Source organism: Coturnix japonica, chromosome 3 (genome assembly GCF_054131305.1).
Source record: "Coturnix japonica strain WE chromosome 3, WE-NBRP24, whole genome shotgun sequence".
Taxonomy (NCBI): domain Eukaryota; kingdom Metazoa; phylum Chordata; class Aves; order Galliformes; family Phasianidae; genus Coturnix; species Coturnix japonica.
This window is the reverse complement of record NC_140665.1, coordinates 89581455-89604845: the sequence shown is the minus strand read 5'-3', so window position 1 is coordinate 89604845 and position 23391 is coordinate 89581455. Positions and strand designations below refer to the sequence as shown.

The 23391-nt window shown below is 37.7% G+C and overlaps 1 long non-coding RNA gene across 2 annotated transcripts in view; it reads right to left on the bottom strand.

Annotated features, from left to right (window-relative positions):
- Positions 1-19743, bottom strand: part of LOC146761554 (uncharacterized) — a 37281-nt gene extending 17538 nt beyond the window's left edge. The window contains exons 1-2 of one of the 2 annotated variants that reach the window (XR_014944236.1): positions 19502-19743; positions 3035-3173 (exon numbers count right to left, since the gene is read on the bottom strand). This is a non-coding gene — a long non-coding RNA (uncharacterized LOC146761554). The remainder of the gene's footprint in view (positions 1-3034; positions 3174-19501) is intronic. The other variant, XR_014944237.1, reaches the window with a different exon arrangement.
- Between the last annotated feature and the right edge of the window lie 3648 nt (positions 19744-23391).

Below are 23391 nucleotides of genomic sequence, written 5' to 3'. Positions count from 1 at the left end.
TGCATTACTGTAGAGGTAAATATGAGTTTAGACTTCCAACAGATAGATGGAAACATTTTGCTACATTTCTCAAATATAATACTAAGTATTGCTCAGATCTTTACTCACACACAATCTGAAGTAGTAAGAACAGCTACACATCTGTAAATATGGCACTATTTCAATTAAAATTATAATGACATCCAACTTATGTCACCAGTTTTCAGTCAGGTTCTTCTTTTTAGCAGAGGACTGTTTCCTACTGCCTACTGCTTTCACAATAAGCACAGTAAATTAATGTTTATGTATTCCAATACTCGGGTTATGTATAGCTCAGAGACACAAATATTTACAGTTATATATGAATCTACCTGGGGCAAAAATCCAGAAAGCTGTGAAACATCTCATTGCCTAACATCTGCACTGAATTATTCTATGGAGAAGAGTGTTAGGAATCTAGATGAATCAATTTGGTAACTATCATACATCCCACATAAGGGAATTGGTCTAAGCTGTTACCTGAGAGGGCTTATGGTCTTCCATATTCATAGACGATTCCTAAACCTGAAGAGATGGATCCTGAGAAATAACCTGGAACACTTCTGTTTGGTTCCCATCCAGTTCGGTAGGCATTGCTTGCCAGGGCAAATGTGTGATTTTATCTGGGCATACCAAATACACTACAGAATCCTACTGCCACCACAGCCTGTGAAGAAAGTCAGCAAAATCTCTGATTCATAGAGGCTTAAGGTGACAAAATTAGTGAATCTTGCATAAGTGATAAAGCTGAGAATAGCTCTGAATTTCTTGTGCCTGTTTAGGGTCTTATACCACCCAGTTCACATGGGCTACTGAGTTAAGTGAGGTAGAAACCATTTTTATATAAAAGATAGTTTTTTAACAGTTATATAGGAAGAAGCCAATACCTTGTATTTTGCTTTTTTCCCCATAGAAGTCATCCCATTCTAAGCAAAGAAAAGAAAGAAAAAAAAAAAAAAAAAAAAGAAAGTAGCATTTTGGTGAATAGAATATCTCCTGTGCTGAAGACAGCCCCTACTGCATATTACTGCTGTGCTTGACTTAAACTTGGGCATAGTGAAGGATTCGTAAGCCACTGAATGCTGAAAATGCAAAGTTTGGGTTTTGTGGAATTGGCCTTTCCTGATTAGAGGCCAGGTGGAAAATCCCCAGCCAGCACTTCCCTAGTGGAAACGCAGTCGGGCAGGCACTTGGCTCTGACCCAGCCCCATTTCAGAGCTAAGTCCTTCCTCCTTCCCTTCCAAGCTCGAGGTAAGTGCATTGCTATTTCTGTCATTTCAAATTCCTCTCCTGGTAGTTATTTCACTGCTAAGAGTCATCATTATGGCTTTTGATGGCATTAACATATTTTAAAGAATCGGAATAAATTTAATTTGTATGGGTGTAAGATTATTAAGGTAATTATTACAGCACTTTCAAAATATCAAATAATGTATAGTAGGCTAAGGTGAAATCTAGGCGACAACAAGGAAAATAAATTAGAAGCAAAGTACGCGAATTTCCCTAAAGATTTCACATATAAGAATTTAAGAGCCTAAAAAGATGCTAAGACATTTGTACAAAAGAGGTGACTTCAGTCATAATTATCTCTGTAGTTCGTGTATGTTAAAATCTTCCAATTCCCATTTACTTCAGGCAGTTCTGTAAGGGTGAAAAAAATCATGTGCTGGACAAAGCTAACTTACTTTTGGAAAAGTCTGTTTAAATGGTCAGCTTAGACACGACACAGTTAGAGTTATATTGGTCTTTTTACTCCCAGTTTCCCATGAGTGTATTTATGGATCTCAAGAGGGATGCTTTTTGTCCTGTTAGCCTTAATAGCATTTTGTTTAGTTCGATGGTTTAAACAAAAAGCTCTCTCCAGCATGGCTGAATTTATGGATTTCTAGTTTCAGTAAAGATTTGCAGTTCTTGCTGTAAACTGGCTCTTCACACTTGAGAACTATTTGGGATCTGCTACATTTTAACCTACAAGTGGGAAATCTGACTTGTAGCTATGGGGAAAACAACCCAAATCATCACTCCAACAGAAGTAAGAAAATGTTCCAAAGATGCAGAAGTAGAATTCAAGTTTTACATTTTCTATCACTTTAATTTCATAATTCAGCTCGAGTATGATTCATAAATTGAAGTAATAAAAAGCAGTACAACATCTGTTCCATGCTATGTGAATAGGAGGGAGTTTGGACATTCAAGAAGTTGTTATGCAGACATTACATTCTACATGGGAACATATGAAGAGTGTTTACAGTAAAAATAACTTCTGATGCCTACTTGTATTTCTTTTTAAACATATACATATGCCTCAAGATTTTAGTACACAAGTACTATACCTTTTATTCTAAATTTAATTTTGAAACCAGACTAGAATAAAAGGCTAAAATCATGAAAAAAGACATAGGTGTATGCTTTCATTTTTAAAAATTCTTTCATGCAGTTTGCTTAGTGAAATACCATCCTCATGCTTCTATATTATTTCCCTGATTAAAATTCAAGGTTCCTCTGTGCAATTCAGAGATTTCATGTGAGAAATACGTCCCAACCTGGCACTGTTTTATAAAGCTTCCCAACCTTATATTCATTGCAATGTTAACCGCTAATTATGACTACTAATAAAATCCCATGGTACATTGATTTATAAGTAGGGATTGCTTAATTCCAGATCAAAGCCAAACCTTTTTATTCATATCTTGTGAGATGAAGGTTGTAATTGAGTTCATATATGGGCTGTTAAGTAACTTGCATATTTACCTCCTGTTTAAAACTGCTTCCTGAGCTGGTGTGCTAGCTCTTTTATCCAGAGGTATAGAGTTCAAACAGTAACACTACTGAAAGAGAGCCATAAAGAGGGATAGATTGGGAATCCCTGCATCCTGATTACCCAAGATAAGAAGGTACTTGGGAGTGGAAGCAAAGGTGGTGAGAGCTAAATTAGCTGTCTTTGAGATAAAAAAGTTAATTTCCTTAAGAGAAAAGCCCAGCTAAGCAGTCATCTTTTTTATAACTAAATACTCACAGTTAAGACAGCAGCCAACTTTTAGGTTTCTGGAGATAATCATTCATGTGTCTGGTGGTTGCCTCTGCGCAGATGATGGCAGGCAGTGGTATATACAAACACCTCCAGAGATAAACATCTGCAGAAGAATGCAGGCTCTCTGTAAAGCAGTGAATATTGAAACAGGAAGAAAAAGAAAGGAAATAAAAAAGGAACAAAAATTAAAAAACACAAGAGGAAAAAAAAAAAAAAAGGAAAAGAAAAAATAAAAAAGGAAAAATAAATAATATATGCATGAAACCACTCTTACCATGAAGATGAAAATATGCAGGATTTTCTTAATGGAGCTCCAGAATGATTATAGCTGATCAGAGCACTAACTCAGAGAAATGCCAATTACTTACTTCCCAGATTGCTTGGCATAAGTGATCAAGTGCATGCACAGCTGATAGATTTACACAGAAACGTTTTGCACACACACTGCAAAATTCAGTCCCTGCATATTGAAACCTATTTGTAAATATTTTGCTCTGATTTAAACAATGAATTTGTGTTTCGGAGCAGCTGGTGTTTTACTGTTACACTGATTTCTATGTTGAGAAGGAAAACAATTTATGATTGATGTTAGCAGCAATTAACTATGCAGCTTTGTGTGTGCTTAAAAAGCCTTTTATGTTATGGTATGTCATCATACACAGTACAAGAGAGAAAAAGACAAGGAGACAATACAAGATAAGGACTTTTCTCTGGATGTTGTGTTTTCTCTCTGGTCTAAAATGTCTTCATATGAGTGGGTCAGGAAAGTGAAGAAATCCTAAGAACAGCACAAGATAGACTTCAGACACCTTTGCATCCTTCATCTGTGGCAAGCAGGGACAGAGAGGTGATTGTCCTTCTCTGATCTGGTGCTGAGAGGCCCCATCTGGTGTACCACATCCAGGTTTGTGGTCCGCAGTACAAGAAAGACAAGGAGCTGTTGGAGAGGTTGCAGAGGAGGGCTGTGAAGATGATGAGAGCACTGGAGCACCTCTCCAATCCCTGTCCCTCTCAGACAGGCTGAGGGAGCTGGCTTGTTCAGCCTGGAGAAGAGAAGGCTGTGAAAAGACCTCATTGCAGCCTTCCAGTATTTAAAAGGGGATTATAAATGGAGGGGAAGCAAAATTTTCATTGGGTAGGCAGTGACAGGACAAGGGGGAGTGCTTTTAAGCTTGAGGAAAGGTTTAGGTTGGATGTCAGGGGGAAGTTCTTTACAGAGAAAGTGACAAGGTGCAGGAACAGGCTACCCAGAGAGGTTGTGTATGCTCTGTCTCTGGTGATGTTCAAGACCAGGTTGGTTGGGGCTTTGAACAACCTGGTCTAGTACCATATCTGAGGGTTGGTGGCCCAGCCTGTGGCAGGGGATTGGAAATTAATGATCTTTGGGGTCCCTTCCAACCCAAGACATTCTATGATTATGATTCTATTATTTTCCCTTGCTTGTCTGTTAAGTAGTCTCAAACCCATCCCAGCTGTCCTCAGTCATCCCAGCAGGCTACAGGGTTTTGCTGGGGCATTAGCTCCTGAGTCTCTCCATCCTGTGGTCATTTAGATAATCTGCGGCCTTTTTTTTTTTTTTTTCCAGTGGCAAATATATTGCTCTATATTTGTAAACCTATATCTTAGAAAATGTTCTCACAAGCTTACTTACAAACTTATAGAGATCCATTAAGTTCTTCACTTTTAAACAAGAGTAAAAGAACAAGCCTGTAATTTTGTTCATATTGGATAAAAATATACTTGAATGTGGGTTTAAACTCAGCTTTCACAGTAAACTTCTAGTCCTTGCTAGGAAGCTGCTCATCTTGCTGTCGCTCTAGTGTAAATATGGGCATTTGCCTGAATAAAGACTTGTCTGCTGCCTGTCATGTTTTAGAACTTTTTTTTTTTTTTCATTTATCTAATTAAGCAAACTGGTTCATTATGAGCAACGCAATGGTGTTAATTCAATTCCTGCTTGTGATTTTTTTCAAGCTTGTTTACCTGTGAAGCCAAGTGTAACTAAAGAAAATCCCCACAGCAAGTGGTGGAAGATAGAGGGAGAAGAGGCCTCACCACTGCATTTCTTTAAGCTTTAGTCCAAAATCTCCAAGCCCCCAAGGTTTAATTATCGTGTGCAGTCTAGTGTTGAATAGGAAAAAGGGACTGTAGCACGAAGGAAAGATTTTCACACTGATACTCACAAAAGAACAGGAGCATTACATGAAAAAAAAAAAAAAAAAAAGAAAAGAAAAAAAAAAGTGTTCTAAGGTTCTAAATGCATTTGAAGTGAATAAAAGGAGCTGAGCAAATTATGAATGGAATCATAAATGTTGAGTATTTATGCATCTCTCCTGAGTGAAATGCATCTTTCAGTTTATTGCAATCAAGTAAGTAAAGCAGAAGTGTACAAGTTAGATTTTTTTCAAGCTTTCTTAGGCTTTTTCTTTATCTCATTTTGAGTTAGGTTACTAGCTTGAAAGAACTCAAAAGGTGAAAAAGACCTCACAGTATTATTCACTTTAGCACATGTGTGACCTGAAGAGGATTAAAGGTTTGTTCAGTTTCTATTCATACTATTCTTTAAGAGTTTTCAAAGGGCCTTTTAAACAAAGGTTGCCAAACAAAGCACTTCTTTTGTTGCTACTTAGCTGAGGCCTATTGTCAATTAATAAGCAGTCTTTTACTTCGGTGTAATTGGGGTTTTCAATTCTAATTACATTACATACGTATAGGAAATGCAAATGCAATATTAATAACAACATAAAATCATACATATATGTATGTGCAGACATATGTGCACATTCTCCACAAGTGTCAGCACGGAAATCTCCATGTAACCTTGCATAATGCACTGTTACAACAGGTGCTGTGTGTCACCAAAGACTTGACTGAATTTCAATAGTACCTTCAGTCTGTATCTCTAGAAAATGCTTTGATGTTTTACAGATAGGCTGTATACGTAATAATTGTGGTCAAAGAAAGAGTAGGTGCTGTGGTTACTTTTATTCCAGGCATCAATACATTTTCCATATCTGTAATTAATTTAATTTTCTAGATTGAAATTTTATTGACTACTGGAAAATTTTCAATTAGAGATGTTCCACTCTATTTTGATGAATTGAAAATGAATGTGTTTACTATCCTTTCCACCTTTTCCGGAATAAGCAAGTCTTGAGCTGAAGTACCTCATAACCTTGACTGTAACAAAAGGGTTGTATTTTAGAGTGGAAAGGAAATTTCATTTTGATTTGACCACATTATAAGGTTTTGAGAAACCACATATTCAGTGACAACCACGTTGGACATCTGGAACTCACTGTACAGATGTACTGGTATGTACTCACATGCCTATATGCAGAGAGAATATATACACATGCACACTATTGTATGGAGGGATAAAGAGTCATAAAGATAGGTATGATGTATATTATGAGGACCGCTCCAAAAGTAGTGCCTCTTATTTTATTATCTTGGCCCATGAAATCAGAAGTGGATATGGTTGGAATGGTATTAGATGGTGACCCTTCCCACCATTCCATTATATTTTGTTGCCACGTGACAGATGGCAGCAGGGGAGCACTGTGATATAATGGTATCTGACATGGAAGTATGTATGAAGCAACGGTGTATCCCTCCATGCAGAAAAAATTGCTGCCATTGACATTCATTGATGCTTGCTGAACGTTTATGGAAACCAAACAGTGGATACGAGCACAGTGAGGTGGTGAGTGGTGCATTTCAGCCCTATGATTTGAAAGACAAGCCACATTCTGTATGGCCATGCATATTTTTGAGTGTGGCATGCTTGCTTTTGTTCATCACTTGTGAAAAGTTAATGGTGGTGACTCTGTTGAAAAATAGTACTTTGTAGCTGTGAATTTGCTCTATCAAATGGTATTACTGTGCTCTTTGTGTCTGTTGTAGTTTCCATGCAAATAAATAGGAGGTCTTACTCTCAGAGCAACATAGATAGATATATCCACAAGGGTTCTTATGAGATTTTGATCCCATTAAACAGAAATAGCAATTACTTACTACAAGAAGATATATGTGTGTGTGTATATATATATATGAGTAAATGACATCCTTCTATGCATAATTAATGTAGATCAAGAGGGAGGTGAAATGAGCTGTCTGTCAACAGAAGCAAAAGGATAATCTGAAAATGTATGAGATTGTTCTAAAGGACAACCTCAGGGGTAAAGGAGGGAGGGCTGCTTATCTACAAGAGGTAGAAAAAGATACAGTTGCATTTCCCAAGCATTTACAAGAAGAGAATGATTTGCAGGTTCTGTGAAGTATCAAAGTCTGTTGCACTGCACACAGATGTGGCCTGAGTATGGGAGCGGATTCTGTTCATTTTCTTAGTAATGGGCACATCAGAGCGTAGCAGAGGGAGAGAAAAACTTTCTTCCATGTGCCTTTCTCCCATTTAGAACATTTCCCTCTACAAATCCCATTCATTTGCATTTTAAGGATAGAGGAAGGTTTTTCTGCCTATTTCATTTTATATTCCTCAGTATAAATCTCGTGTGTCAGTTTTTATCCAACTATCTTTAAATTTCAGACTTGTATGCACATTTACATCCCTCGTTGTTATTCCTAGTTTATTGTAAGCTGGAAGAATTTATGTAACTTTGAAAAGAAAACTCTTTCCTTAAATCTTTACTCTTTCTTTCCTTAAAATCTCTAGGAAGTAATGTGTAGTCCTGGGATCACAGAGTATGAGCAAATATAGATTTTTATGTACACAAATGCCATTGCTAATATATATGTGTGAGTATAATTCCTGTATTACATGTATATATACATATATATACACACACACAGTGTGCTAATATGCAGTTTTTCAGAAGCCCAGAACTGGATTATATAAAGCCAGAAGGTGTTTATCATATGCAGATTCTGCATGAGTAGAGAGATATGAATGATCCATGCAAAGAATCATAGAATCACAGAATGGCCTGGGTTGAAAAGGACAATGATCATCCAGTTTCAACCCCCTGCTACATGCAGGGTTGCCAACCACTAGACCAGGCTGCCCAGAGCCACATCCAGCCTGGCCTTGAACTGATGAAATTCATGAACATTAAAATAACATGAAGAGAGCCTCATGTTTACACAGTTAGCCTAAAGGATTTCTTAATATTTAAATGAATTACCAACGTGTAATTCATGTTGACTTCTCTGGTACGATGCAGGTCTTGTAAAATGTAGCTCTGGACATAAGACAACTTTGCTCCAAGTACTGTGAACTCCATAGAGCACTATTCTTTCTTACCTTTCCAAGCACTCAAACCCATCAAAACCTCACAAAATTTCCTACCATGTTAGGAGGCAAGATGATCCAACATATCACGTTCCTTATACAACTCCATTTATTAAAATATCATCTGAGTTTTGTTCATATATATATCCCACCTTAAGGAGTGATTGGCTTTCCTTTAGTTTTGCTCAAGTCCTTAGGACTGTCCCTGAATGTATCAACAGCAATAAGTAACACGAGGTCATCTGCACTGAAAGATGACAAGAAGATCTGGGTATATCTCATGTGTCCAGTCCCAAAGTGCAATAGTCCTTTCTCAGGTATTCATGATACAACTGGTAGCATCAACATCCTACAGCTACTTTAGGGTAAAATGGCCTGGGTAAAAAATGTGTCAGCTTTTGTATACCAGGAATGTATACTGGTGTCTGTGCAGTATTTGAGTTTGGCTCAGAAAAATCACTTCTGGGGGGAGATAAGAACTATAAGTGCTGAAAACTAATTTTTCTGCAGTACCTAGAGATCTTGTCCAAGAATGCCAGACAAAGCTGTTAAAAGATTCAAATATGATATAGATGATATAGTGCATGGCATTTGAACTAAGATGCTAAAAATAATAATAATAATAATTAAAAAATAAAAATAAATGGCTCTGAGATACAGAAAAAAACTTGCAAAATTCTGTGTTTTTCCCTTCAATTAGACATAACATGATTATTTCTGTGGGTCTCTGATGGTATAGTCCAGATAAGTTTAATGGCCAACACAGTAAGATGTTTGTATTCATATAACCTCTGAAAATGTGTGAGCAACTAAGAACTGCAACAACAGTCAGGGAAAGGTCCAAGTAGCCTGATCTACTCTATAAAGAAGCATAGAACAAAGAGTATCAGGAGAAGAACATCTACAGACTGATTCTCTGTAAATCAGCTTTTAGCATCCAGAATTTCCAGGAATTTTTGAGCTGTAATCTATCTATATACTCTCACTGAATCAGTTCCATGAAGATCTGTCCTCCCTGATGTTTTCTTGCATTATCCCCTTTGCTTGTATTATCAAACATCAACACAGAGCCCAGTCCATTTGCATTTCTTCCCTTTGATTTCAAGCTGTCACCTGGGACCCCCTTAGTTTCTCCTACTATTGTTCTCCAGTGACATTCTTCATTGTGTCATGCTTTTACTTAGCTATGATACATCCCCCTGACAACTTTTTCCCACTCCTTCTAGCCACTTCTCTTATAGAAGTCACCTTTGATCAAATTTTCTACTTTTCTGACTGCTCCAGTATCGTTTCTGATAGAGTATGTTCAGAGGGCCACACAACACGTGAGACGTAAGGAAAAGAATGTATATGGCAGTATAACACTGTTTTGTACTTCCTTCCCCTTTTAATTCTATGTTTTTGTTTGCCTTTTTTTTTCTACAATTGAAAACAGAGTCAGTGCTCTCAGAAATGCATGCATCTTTGTCACAGGCTAATTTATAGCAGTCAGTATCTATGTATTAAGGAGGTCTAATCACTTCTGCATATATATGCCATCTTGCTATTTAACCATCCAGTATTTTGAAATCACCTTCATGTCTAACTATTCCAAGTTAAGTCTGCATCATATACTGTTTTATTAGCTTCATGTGCCTTCTCTTTTCTGTAACATATACAAATGTGTTGAATGGAAAAGATCCCAGTATAGATGAGATCCCTGGAAGTGTAAAGCCAGAGACCAAGGAGAAATTGTCTCCTCTGTGATGGCTTTCTTTCTCCACAGTAACTCAAGGGTACAAATGTCAAAAGTATACTTTAGCAAGTCACACACAGAATCACAGAATCACAGAATTACCCGGGTTGGAAGGGACCTCAAGGATCATGTAGTTCCAACCCCCCTGCCTAGCAGGGCCACCAAACATACACCTTTACTAGATCAGGTTGCCAAGTCCATTGCACTTAATCCTGAAAATAAAACCAGCTTTTGAAGACCCAGATGCCTGAAGTATGGGAAAATGTTTCCATAGAGTACCTTCAGTTTGCCATCTGGGAAAATCAAATAACTTGAGACACCTGTCTCTACTCATGGGGACATTATTACCTGTGTAAATAGACTCTGCATTTTACTGTATGTATTATATAGTGTAGGTGTGTGATAATTACATAATTTGTAGCCATTAGGTAGGTTAATCTGCACAACTGCCTAAAATTTAGACCTAATACAGCATTTTTCCAGCTTTAGTCACTTTAACCTCAGGTGAGTTGCCAGGCTTCACATACAGGCTTTTGCCCCTATTGTAGGAGAGGTGCATGTCCAAAGGATGTCCCAGACCATCCTAAAAGGGGTGTCCCATCCCAGCAGATGGAGATGCAGTGTCTGGAGAAGTGCCCATCTTTCTCTATGGATTGCAGACAGCACTTAGATGATCAGCTATCTCACTTTTAAATAGCAGACAATGAAGATGAATCTTCCCCCTCATAACTTAATTCATTTAGTACTCATTACAGCTGCAGACTGCAAGTACAAGCAGCTGAGCTGATGGCTATGGTAAAAGACATCTGTAGAATTTATTTCAGATAGAGCCATTTCCTCTGTAAAGACTTCCAACAAGTCCTGGATCTTAAAGACTCACTTACATGGAAAAGTAAGCGATTCTGACAACTTTTCCATGTAAGTGGAAATGATGTCAGTTTAATTACGCTGATAAACTCCACCTGGAAATTTTCATTTTAGAGTGAGAAGGGCTTCTAAGCTCACCTTTTTTCAAAGCACCGCCACTAAAAACAACAGCAACAAATGTTATAAATATATTTTATCACAATATGAGACTTTTAATCCTTAAAAATACAGAGAATCTTAATTTTACTGTTAATTTAATAAATTTGCCTCCCCGATAGAAGAAATTGGGAAGAATTGTAGCTGCTGTTGCAAGCAGCGTGCATGCCATTTCATTTGTTACTCAGCTGCCAGACCCTGATACTCCAAAACATTAGGAATATAAACAGCTCCTATTTTATGTGTTTAAATTCTATGGCTGGAAACCTGAGGAAAAAAAAGAGGAACAGAGACAGGAGATGGATACTGCCACTACCTCAAGCCTTCTGCTTATGAAAACAGCCTTCCAGCAATCTGCAGAAAGCCAGCATGGAGTCAAAGTTGATTTTTCCAGTCTGCTCTTATGATGGGTGTTGAACATCAGTGCTAATGTATGCACCCTGTTCAAACAGACTTCTACAGGTGATACAGGTTATCTCTGAGCTGTTGCTGCGCTCTTTTCTTTCCTGTAGCTGCCTTTCTGGTAATAATGATAATAATAATAATAGCAATAACAACAATGACAAAATAATCCTCCAAACTAAAAATTTCCCATGCTAAAAAGCTAGAGGTGCAGATATCTGCAAAATGTCAATACTTGTTCCTGCTGTGGAATGATGATTTCTAGAGGAAAGAGGATGGCATCCCAGCTGTCAGTGATGATGCAGGGGGCGATGCTGCATACCTACTTCTAGCCTCATGAGCTCTCTGACATTCCTTGAAGCATCCTGAGAAGTGCATCCCAATAGGTTTGAGCTGCTGTCTAGAAAAACTAACTACAGCTGTGACAGGGATTTTCAAGAATAGTCAACATCATGGACGAGCTACATATTGCTTTAAGATACTGCAGATGTTTCCCTTAGAGTTCAGAAGGAGCAACTCTTTGCTTCCAGTTAAATCCCCCTATTGTCTATGTTACTTCTGAAACAACCTCTGCCCGAAGTGGTATAAGTGAGACTGTGCAGCCAATTCAAGAAATTAAGTCATGTATGCTGTGTTTGGGGATTTATTTGGAAGAAAATTAATCTACATATATGTACGTAATCTACATCTTTATTTCTCAGGAAATCAACTCGGAAAAACCAAGAATTCTGGAGCCAGCTGTCCAGCTCCTTTGGAAAATGACAACTATATATCCTTATATACACCCAGTTACTCTCAAAGAAGGGACTGATGCTTATTAAATAACAGTCATGTCAGCATGCCAGTAATCTGGGATGCCAGTGTACCATCAGACACTCATGTGAACAGTCTTTCCATGTGCAGTTGTACAAATTCCAGAAGATGGCTTCCAGGAGGCCAAACTCTGTCCTTGGAGGTTTACAGGAATTAACCGCTGACAACCAAGCATTTGTTTAGCTCTCTTATTAGATAGTAAGTCACTTCAATGAATTATGTTCCTTGTTTTCCACATAAACTTCCCCCTTGCAAGCCAAATTCCTGAGTCATCACTTGTTGTGGATGTAGAGATGCAGGTTCCCAGCCAGCACACCAGCACAGTTACTTACACCAGAGAATTAATCTGCTTCCTGAAGTTGATTTCTTGTCTCCTGGCTACTGATTGTATAGTAACTCTCAGAGCTATAAATGTCACTATTTTATTAGTATTCTCCTTTATTTAATTTGTCAGCTTTCATTCTTATATTCATCATCTTATTAATTTTTCATTATTTTATCTATAGTCCATAACTTCTCTGTCTCAATAAAAAATAATCTGCCTTGACTCTTCAAACTCTCCCCTTTGGCTGAAGAAAACCTAAACTCTTCTGTACTAATTTCTTATTTACATAGCAAAGATGAGGAGAACCTAGTGGCTTAAACACCTATCAGTTGCAGAGTAGCATTCACTAGTAGGCCCTGTTTTCATGGTAGCTATTATTATTCCAGCAGAGGACCAAGGGTGCAGAGATGGGTTGGAATGCATGGAATACACATTCCCTCCCCCCTCTCCTTTCTGTCTTTCTTTCACCTTCTGTGCTGCACTTTGCAATACCAAATGAACAGAATAACCAGTGTTTGATTTGACTTTGCAGGAACAGAGTAAATGGAATTTAGAAACCTGAATAAAATAGTTTCCATAGTTAAAGAACTTTGGATTTGCAACAGACAGTTAAAGTTTGAAGAAGCAGTACATGAAAAATGAGAGGTACTTGGTTAAAAACAAAAGAAAGTGATCATATTGTTTTAATTTTACATTCCCGTGACTTTGTTTTACCCAAAGGCCTAACATTTCCATCTAATTTTGTGTTTAGTATAATGTATATAATGTAATAAAAAATTGTGTTGTTTTTGTTGTTGGTGGTGGTTGTTTGTTTTTGTGTTGTTTTTTTTTTTTCAAATTCAATTCAAATTCTATCACAATTTAAGAAAACTTTATAAAATCAAAAGGCTCAAAGTTTGCTCAAAATAGATTTCATCCTGAATGAGAGAAACCACAGAAACCCTCTAGGTCCTCCATTATTTTTAATGCAGTCTACATAAAGCACTCAGATAATGCTGCTCTGAACAGTGCTGTAAAAAATGGAATAGGAAAAGTGGAAATAAAGGAAAGGACAGGGACTTTTTACAAGGAGCATTGCTACCTTAAAGTTTTTGTTACTATAAAATACAGTTAAAACTAAGAACTTGGGAGATTTTTTGCAACAATCTAAAAATGGTTGAGGAAAATAAAAAAAAAACAAAACACCTTGAAGACCTGCCTGAAGATTTCTGATTCATTCTGAGCATGGAGCTGAAAGAAATTGCCAGTATCTCAATTTACTATGGAAGTGGAATTTGATGAAGTGAAACCTTAAGTGCTTACTGACACTGGAGATCAGGAGGAACAGAGAAGAGAATAACAAATATGAAATCTTTCCTGACATCTTCTTTAAAAATAAAACAAACAAACAAAAAAATAATAGTAAGATCAATGGAATTAGTGTGGCTAATTCACAGATTCATTTGGAAAACCTTAACTAATGGCTAGAAAAAGAATTATTTTCTGAATTGAGAGAACACCAGTTGTTCAGTATTAAGGGAAAAATATTTTTTCAGTGACTATTTAATACTCTTATATTATAATCCCTGATCACTGAGAATGTTTCCTTCCAGCTGTTGATATTGAATGGGGACAGACTGTGTGCATCTTGCAAAATTGCCAGCAAATTGCTGTGGGTTCATTTTCAAAGAAACCCTCAAGCCACCAGGTAAGGAGTAAAAAATGTTTCAGCTGTCACCTAACCAGAGAAATACAACGCAAGACAGAGGTTTTGAATGGTAGAAGCCATACAGTGTGTGACAAAAAAAAATTATTATTTGCCTTCCCTGTAGCAACTACTTGTACCTCTGTCCACGGCTCCCAGTGCACAGTCCCTTCAATATCCTAAACACATTGGTGTACTGAGTGTAGAAAAAAGCAGATGTTATTGGTGCACATTAATCACAGGCAAAATATCTAGTAAGTCCACTGTGCACAGCCTTTTCTTGCTTTCTTTCCCTCAGGATTTACATTTTGGTTTTATGCAGACCGGGGAATGAAGATGATTTCTCTCTCTCCTAATTTTGATCATGTGGAAATTAGACTTCTAATTTCATGCCATGTAGTTAAAGGAGACCAGCATGACCAGGGTTCAGTTCGTCCCTGCTGTCTTTGGATGGGACAAATACTCCTTTGTAGGTATCAGTGTCTGTTCATTAATTATAGAGGGAGACTAGATTAGTAATTTAGACTAGACATATCACTTGTAAATGGAAAGCTAAATGAGATGGATCAAACACTGGCTTCAGTGATCAAGATTCAGTTCCATATGTGAACTTTCTGGGAGTGATGAGCTCCAGGAGTCTTTGTGCTAGCCAAGACGGTGCATGTTATAGATATTCAGCCACTTTGAGTACCAGTCAACAATAATAAAGAAGATAGCTAATATAAAACATTCTTGCAGGTTATAAATTAACAACACTAGAGAAGGTTAGATAAAGTTGAACAAGAAGAAAGATTTTCGTACACTTACTGGAATACTCTCCAGCGTTCTAAAACTGCCAAACTGTAATTATGATCACAAGGGTCTTGTTTCAGTTTGTCTTCTGGAACTACAGATGTGCTATGTATCTTCTCAATAAGCTCATGAAGATTGTTCCCATCAGAAGAATATTTCTATGCTTTTTTATTTATTTATTTTTTTTCCTGGAGAAAAGCATGTGTGTTGGCAAAAAGTTTGTATTTTCCAACGAGAAGAGATAGATAAAATAAAATCTTTTAGTCATTTCTTAACAAAATTTCATAAGGAAGTTGAGATATTTTTTGAAACCTTGATTCCAGGTGATCTTTCTGTACTTCAGTGAATCTATTTGGAGTGTCAAAAATGAGTTTTGGATTATTATTTCAGAACATCTGACAATTTTGGGTGCAAATACATTACTTGACATTTTCAAATTTAAACATATAGAATATTTCTTCGATGAGAAATAAACGCACTTTGACTTCTTGTTCCAGTTCAGAATTCAGAAAGTAATTGCAAAATGTCAGATAACTTCCTGAGTGGGGGAGACTCCATTTTGAGAACAGAGGGTTTGGAGTCCCTAATAATGATGAAAGCCACATTATATGACTTCCTACAATAGCAGAAGATAGTCCTCGCTTGGGCCCATAATTCAGATGTGGGGTGCAGAGGGTTACCTGGCTTTCCAAGGTTACACATGAAACATGTGGCAGAGGGAGGGTTTGTGCTCAGATTCCTTGAGCAGCACTCCATTGCTTCCAGTAAAAGGGTCCCTGAAGGGTTATGTGTACAATTTGGACTTAAATACTGTTATTATATTTTAAGTTGTTGTGTTTGATTACACAACCCTAAGCGGTTACTTGTTTTCTAAGACGAACTAGCTCCTTGGGCTGCTGTGAAGAGGAGCTCCCAGACTTATGGTGAAATACAAGATGCTGAATGAGGTCATTTCTAGATGCTTTCCACCACTGATTGATTGAATCAGATGCTGATTGCTGACTTCAGAGAGACAAGCTTTCAGAAACCTCAGGTTCATTTCTGGTCATTGTCTGTTTTAGGAGCAGTTTCTTGCTGATAAATCAGATGCTGTCACAGGGCATCAGAAGCCCACGTGTGTATGCATATATACATAAATATATATATATATATATATATATATATGTATGTTTGCAAATGATAAATATAGTTTGGGTTAGGGTTATATATTTGGAGTTTTATATATAGTTATATACAGTTAGCAAACATATTTTCAAGTTCTATAATAGTCTAGGAAAGATGGTTGGCTAGGTTTTTCCCATAAAAAAAAACAGTGGTGCTTGGCAGTGCTGGGTGTGGGAAACCACATCTTAACTTGAAATCCAAAATACTGACCTGACACCAATAGGATGTAGCTTGTACTTGGTTTCTGGTTTTTTTTCACAGGCAGATTTTAACTCTGTCCCTTCTGACATCATGCTGGAACATAAACTGGCTTGCTTAAACAAGGCCATGTTTTGCCTTCCTGACTCACATCAGCTTCAGCTGAGCAAAGCCCTTAAACACATGCTGGAAATTCAAGCACGTGTCTAAAGCTAACCACTTGATTACGTGGGTCTTCAAATAAGCCACAGAAAATGTCTTTGCTTTTATTTCTTTCTCTTCCTTTCTGTTTTTTTAGCAGCTCAGGAACAGGAAGGTGTGCTTTACCTGCTGAGGTGAAATTTTGAATGGGTATACCATATGAGCATGGTAAAGGTATAAACTAATCATCCGTAAATAAATGGAAAGTAGGTTTTTTTTGTAGTTCCTAATACTGCAATAGCAACAAGATTTGGGTCTTTGCAGGTCCTAAAGGATTCTGAAAGATTCTCAGAAGCCAAAGTTGTGGCTGTACTGTAGTCCACATTCAGATAAACCACTGAAATCTGACTGGGGTGGATTTACTCCACTTGGACTGTATTTCTGACTATACCACGAGTCACTGCAGCAGTCTGCTGATCTACTAGCTAAGAAGGGTTTCAACATTTCTTTCATCCTTGCATCTTATTCAAAGATATGGCTCCCTGCACCTTTGGGAGGCTTATTGCTTCTTTGAGAAGCTTGGGTGTGATATAAAACAGAAATGTCAGACTTTAAAACTTTTCTCTAATGTATTTCATAATTTCAAGCCACCGTCCAAACACCATCAATCTAATCCATACCATCTTATTAAGTACAAATAAACTATTACCAAGACCCTATGATTTTAACATGTTGAATTATTGCATAAATATATCAGAAAACAATTACTTGCAGAACTACAGCGCTCTTGTATGAAGCCAGTTCACCAAAAGAGTGAGGGAGGTATATGAGTTGCAAGCCAAGAGCTGATGAACAGGACAATGAAATGATGAGACAAGGCCATCCCAAATTTCTGCAGCTGGGCTTGGAGCTCAGTGTAGCTCCCAGGATAAGTCCAGTTGTAGCCCGAAGGCCATACACCTTCCCTTGTGACAATCACTCCCTTGATGATATGTAATGCATCTCTTCCATGTAAAATATTTGAATACGATATTCTCTGTGGACCTGAGCTTGCAGCTGCTCTGTTCACGGGAATATATTGGAATTAAAGCATTTTCTGTAGTTGTCCACACTCACACACATGCTCTCTGCAGTCCTGTGAAGGTTTTGCAAGGATTAAAAGAGAAATTCTGGGCTCTGGTGAGGGACTCTGCAAACTCTACAACAAACAGGCAGGGGAAGCACATTAGGACTGTGGGGCAAGAAGAGGGCCTGGGGAATTTTGCTTAATGGTTAGCAACTGAATTTGCATATTTGGATTTCAGTCCTAAAGGGACTGTAGAGGATTGTTCTACTCAGATCATTCCACTCTGGTGAAAGCATATTACGTATTTTCAAAATGGCTAAATCGAGCGTCTACAGTAAATGCCATGACTGTGCATTACCTCAGCTGTGGAGATGAGTAACGGTAACAATATTCATATTTTATGTCAGCTGAAAGCTCTTTGCTTCTGGACTACAAAGCAACGTGCACTGGGCAGAGGACATTACACATCCATAATCACAGAAGTGTAGCCAAAGTGATGTTACACAATTTGTATAGTGTTTTAAAAAATATAAAATACCCAGCAATAAGATTGGTGGCAATATCTAAAGGAAGAACTTTAAAATATGTATTTCACGTAAAACCTTAGAATCACAGAATTTAATATATTTTAGCACCACTAAACGAAGCAATATTCTGTCTGTTGACTTTCCTGGGTCACTGGAACTTCACTGCCATATAAACAAGTGGCCTGTTTGCCTCTTCAGGGCAGCTTGCAGTGATGTCTGTGCAGTTCCAGAATCCCTTGACCTGGGTTAGGCTGTCTCAGGCTAACCCTGATTAATATCATTTTATGGCAGAGCAGGAGTGCAGTTGCACAGAGCTGTGATGTCTCTTTTTTCAGAGTTCCTTTTCATGTTTGTAGGAATCAGGGCAGCATTAGAATGACCCAGCCACTCAACAACAATTGCATGTCATTTGGTTTTATAGCACACCAAACTAACTTCTTCTGACAAAACTCATGCAGGATCTTTTCTTAGAATATCTTCTAATTCACCACAGATGGAAGTTGCTGTGCATCTGCAAAGGAAGGCTGCTCATTACTTGCTAAATATATTTTCTTCTGTGTGATCTGCTTTGCATATGTGTTGCATATGAATTGTATTCATGCATGTGTTCCTTTGATTACAAATACAAATATATACAAGAGATATACAGTATGCATGTATAGTGATATTTTACCTATTATATTTAGTGTCTATAGAACTGTACTTTTGAGAAAAGCACTTAGGGAAAGGCTGACTGAAAGATCTAGCAGAACCCTGACGTCATTAATCAATGTGATTAGTAAAACAAAACAATGCAGACTAGATTTAAATTTACGAAATGTGCTTGAGAATTCTTTTCTTAAAGTATAGAAGAGAAAGCAAAAGGTTAATTAGAACCAAATGTGGCTTAGATTGGCACCCTAATGTTCTCTGATCAGTGTGACGATTAGCCTCAGATATTTTGAACAACAGTTACTGAAGAGATATTACATTACTTTCCATGTCTAAAGGGGCTTAGTAACAATAAATATTCTCTTCAAGATGCTATTATTTTCAGCTCAGCATAGAAAGGCTTGACTGGACAACAACTGGAGGAGTGTATCTAATTCCTTGTGCACAGAAGTAAAAATTAACACTTTAGCTCTTACTGAGGGACATGCACATTTAATTTAGCATATTACTCTACTTGTCAAGAAAAAACAGGTTATGACTCACAGGAATTTAATCTTATGAATATTCCCATTTCCTGAAGATAACCCTTTTATCAAATATCAGAATGCAGTAAAAATAGTTATCCACAAAATAAATTATATGAGGACAGCTGTATTGACACATCTCAAAACAAATAATACCTTGTTTGTTAACCTGGCAGAAGCCGTCCATTGGCAGTGACAACCCCTAGGCACAATGAGGTAGGCTCACATCCCACAGATCAGAGACGCTGTCTGGTTGGCACCTGTCTCAATGCCAAGATCTTCTGCTCTTTTTCAAATTGAATTTACTCATTTGTAAAAATGAGGGTTTTTTTCAGGGCTTGAGTGAGACATTACCACCATAAAAATAGCTCCGCACCAGCCTCTGAGCCTCCTATAGCCTTGCTAGTAAAACAAGAAGTGGAGATTTAGCAAGTGGAAGGCTTGGGCAGAGAGGTGGGGCTTTGCAGCTCTTTTAAAAGTAGCCAAGCACATACTTAATTGCATTTCTACAGGGAATGCATTCCAGCAATGTGGGCTTGCTACCAAGAAAAGTCTGTCAGCACAGAGCTGGCCTGTGGTTGAGGCGCTGGGCTGTGACTCAGGATGTCTGGGTGCTGGTCAGAGCTCAGCCACAGGCTTCCTCTGGCCTGGCACCAACTAGTTAATCTCCCATAGGTAAATCCAGCAATAACTCTCCTTTTTAGCAAGGGTGTTTCAGGGAGAAAAAGTCATTAGTGTCTTCAAGGTGTTCAGAGTTTACTTAGATTTTTGTTCTCAGGAGAGGATTCACACAATAACTATCAAAAAGAAGATATATTCTAAAAAAAAAATAATCCATTTTATCAGATTATATGCAAAGCATAGTAAGTAGACCGTAAAAGTCAATAAGTAAACAATGATTATACCATCTGTAAGATCGGATTTCTCTAAATCATGTTGGTACTGATTTGCTTGTTGTGTTGAATTTCCTATACTTCATGTGTTGGACTACAAAAATGGACTCACCACCTGTCATAAAGCTGTTCGGCTCTGTCTGACCAACTCACTTCTCTGCATTCATCTTTGGTAAAGTGAGCCTGAATCACAACTTGTGACATACTGACTGAGCTCCCCATCAGCTTTGGCCTTGCTTGAAAGGTAGATTTTTACAAGAAATGTGTAACACTTGTCTAAGACAAATCCACTTTGATACAAGCAACCAGTGCCAAGCAGGAGGATAAATCACTGTAATGCAAACTCTGTTGCATTTTTTTCTGAAGTTCTCCACCAGAGATTTGCATTACTGCAGACATCTACAGAATCTTCCTTATCCCAGGAGTACACTGTCCTGGCTGACTGCTGAGGTACCAAGAGTGAGGGTATGAATTTTAAGGCCAAAGATAAAATGCCTTAAAAACAAAACAGAACAAAATAAATCTACTTTTCTCCCCTTTCTCTTTCTGATTTCACAGTTCCAGGAGCAGTGTATGGATCTCATTCTATGAAGGCCTTGCTTAGATCTGTTCTGCTCACATCAGTAAATCCTGACAGCTGAGTCTGACAGAGTTGAACGTCTCCAGGAGGAAAAAGATTCTGAACATTCAGAGCACAGTGTGAAATTATTAGTGTACGTTTCATTTTCAGACACAGGAATGAAATTTTCCCAAAATGACATTGCACTCTAATAACTTTAAGAAGCCTGTTTCTGTTTCAGTTTAATGCTGTACATTCAAAGTGCTTTTTTTACAACATATTCCTTAAACCAAACCAGCAGTGAACATCTGTCCCATTCTGAACATCTTCCTGCACAGTTTTTTCATAATTAGGAAGTGAAGTTCTGATCACTACTTCTTGCATGTCCTAACCTCTAAAATTGAAACAAAACAAACAGGCAAACGAGTATGTTGATTTCATTGCAACTGTTTGAATAAGGAATATGTTACTCTATCAAAGTTGTGCAGAATCAGTCTAGGAAAAGGAGAGTCAACAAAATTTTGGTGAGATTAACTGCTTTAATCTCTTCCTCTCACAATTACATAAAGAAGCAGATCTCTGCTGATACTGCTTTAATTATCCTTGATTTTCTGATTAGTTGTATATATGACCATGGAGACTAGAAGGCCCAAAAGGATTCCAACTCAGTTTTATTTTTCTTCAGAAAAACCTTGGAATACAAAACCCTGACTAAAAGGACAAGTTCATGTCTTTCCTGGCACTTGTAGAGGAATTTCTCTGTATTGAAGAAGGAATGTCAGGAAAGACCTTAACATGTTTGAGAGCTTCATCAGCAAACAAGGAATGTTCGCAGGTCCAAGACAGGCTACCATGGAAGTTGGCCAAAGAGCAAGGATAAGCAACATAGAACAAATTTTTTCAAATTCAGATGGTTACTACACATAGTGGAAACTCAGGAGATGGAGGAGAAAGGAAGGACAGGTGAGACCTGGATGACATATGACCATGAAAACTAATAGCCTGAAATAAATAGCCTGGACAGATCATAGTCGGGAGAGGATAGGAAGAGGAGAGAAGCTCTCTTCCTTATGGCTCCTTTATTTTAAATGGGAACATTAAACTGCCTTGTGTGGCATGTTAATTAATTTTCATATTGTTATTTCATTCCACATTACTGTGCTATTACTCAGGTCTGTGTATAAAAAGCTGTAGAGAAGTATGAGTGATTGTGTATTTGAACTTTCAGACACCTTGTTTGCTTGGTTTTGATTGTTTCTTGCCAGATGGTTAAACATATGTTTAGCAGTTACAAGGGGAGGGGATGGAAAAAAAAAAAAACCACAACAAAACATAACGCATGTTTTATGCAGTTGGGAACCTAAAGGGGTACAGGCAAAATTTATTTGTTTCCAACACAAAAATAATGATAAAAATAGTCATAGTGAAAGCACACAGTTTGGGGCTCAAAAGACATGGATTTCCCTCCCTGCTCCTCATTAGAGATATGGGATCCACAGACCTGGAAAGGAATTAACTTGCTTATCTTTTGCAATCTAAAGTTTAACTGAGCAGTCTGGAGTAGTTACACAAGATAACTCTGTCATCACAAAAAAAAAAAGAAAGTTATCTCTAAGGAGACTTTTTGCCTGCCCTATCTGATATGCTCTGCCATACATATAGGAAAAAAACAATCCCTGAGCTCAGTTTCTCTTCTGCAACTACTGATGCAGCCTAAGCCTTAGATAACTACACTTATGTGAAATCAAAACAATCACACCTCATTTTATATCACCATCTGAGATGATCACCAGATATTGCAAAATTAACACAGAGAGAAGCAGAATCATTCCCTTATCAGGATGAGACAGCAGAATGGTCTCTGATACTTGTGTTCCATTTCCTAGTATGTTTTTCTCCTGTATTTTCACAATTTTACATTCATTTCCAGCTAGAAATGATGGCCTAGATTAATCCCACCTCATTACAGACACTTAAGAGAGGCATCTAAATTAGGAGCCAGGTTGCCCTCATTTCCTGTGTAGATGATCAAAAGAAAGAGGCACAGACTTGCTCACAGGGGCTGCTGAGAGGTGCCAGGCTATAGTGGGGCTCCTACAATGAGCATCTTCGTAGCTTGGGTGCTGAAGGTAATTGTTTGAGGTTAAAAAAGAAAATCTGAGCTCAAGTGACAGCTGCCTGTAACGATGGGATTTCATCCTCCTCTAAAGGGCCACTCTAATGCAAGCAACAAAAGAAAGCTTTTAATCTTTGAAAGTTTTAGGCTTTTTCCTCTAAATTCTTTCTATAAATAGTAGGGTAATTATTTCCCAAAGGGAGAGCTGGTAGTTCATGCTATTCTATGACTGCTTAGGGTAATCATCCTGAGGTGTTTTTTGTTTTGTTTTTTTTGTTTGTTTGTTTGTTTGTTTTTGCTCTGCAGTGTCTAATAGGGCAGTTTGGAAAGTACAAACTAATGAAAGAAGAAAAAAAATCAGTAAGACCACCAGACAAAACTTGTCCCTCCTCTATTTCAAAATGCAGACATATGTATTAAAAATAGACAAGAAACAGGAGCAAAACTACTATTGGCTATTTCTTCACTCAAAGAGTTC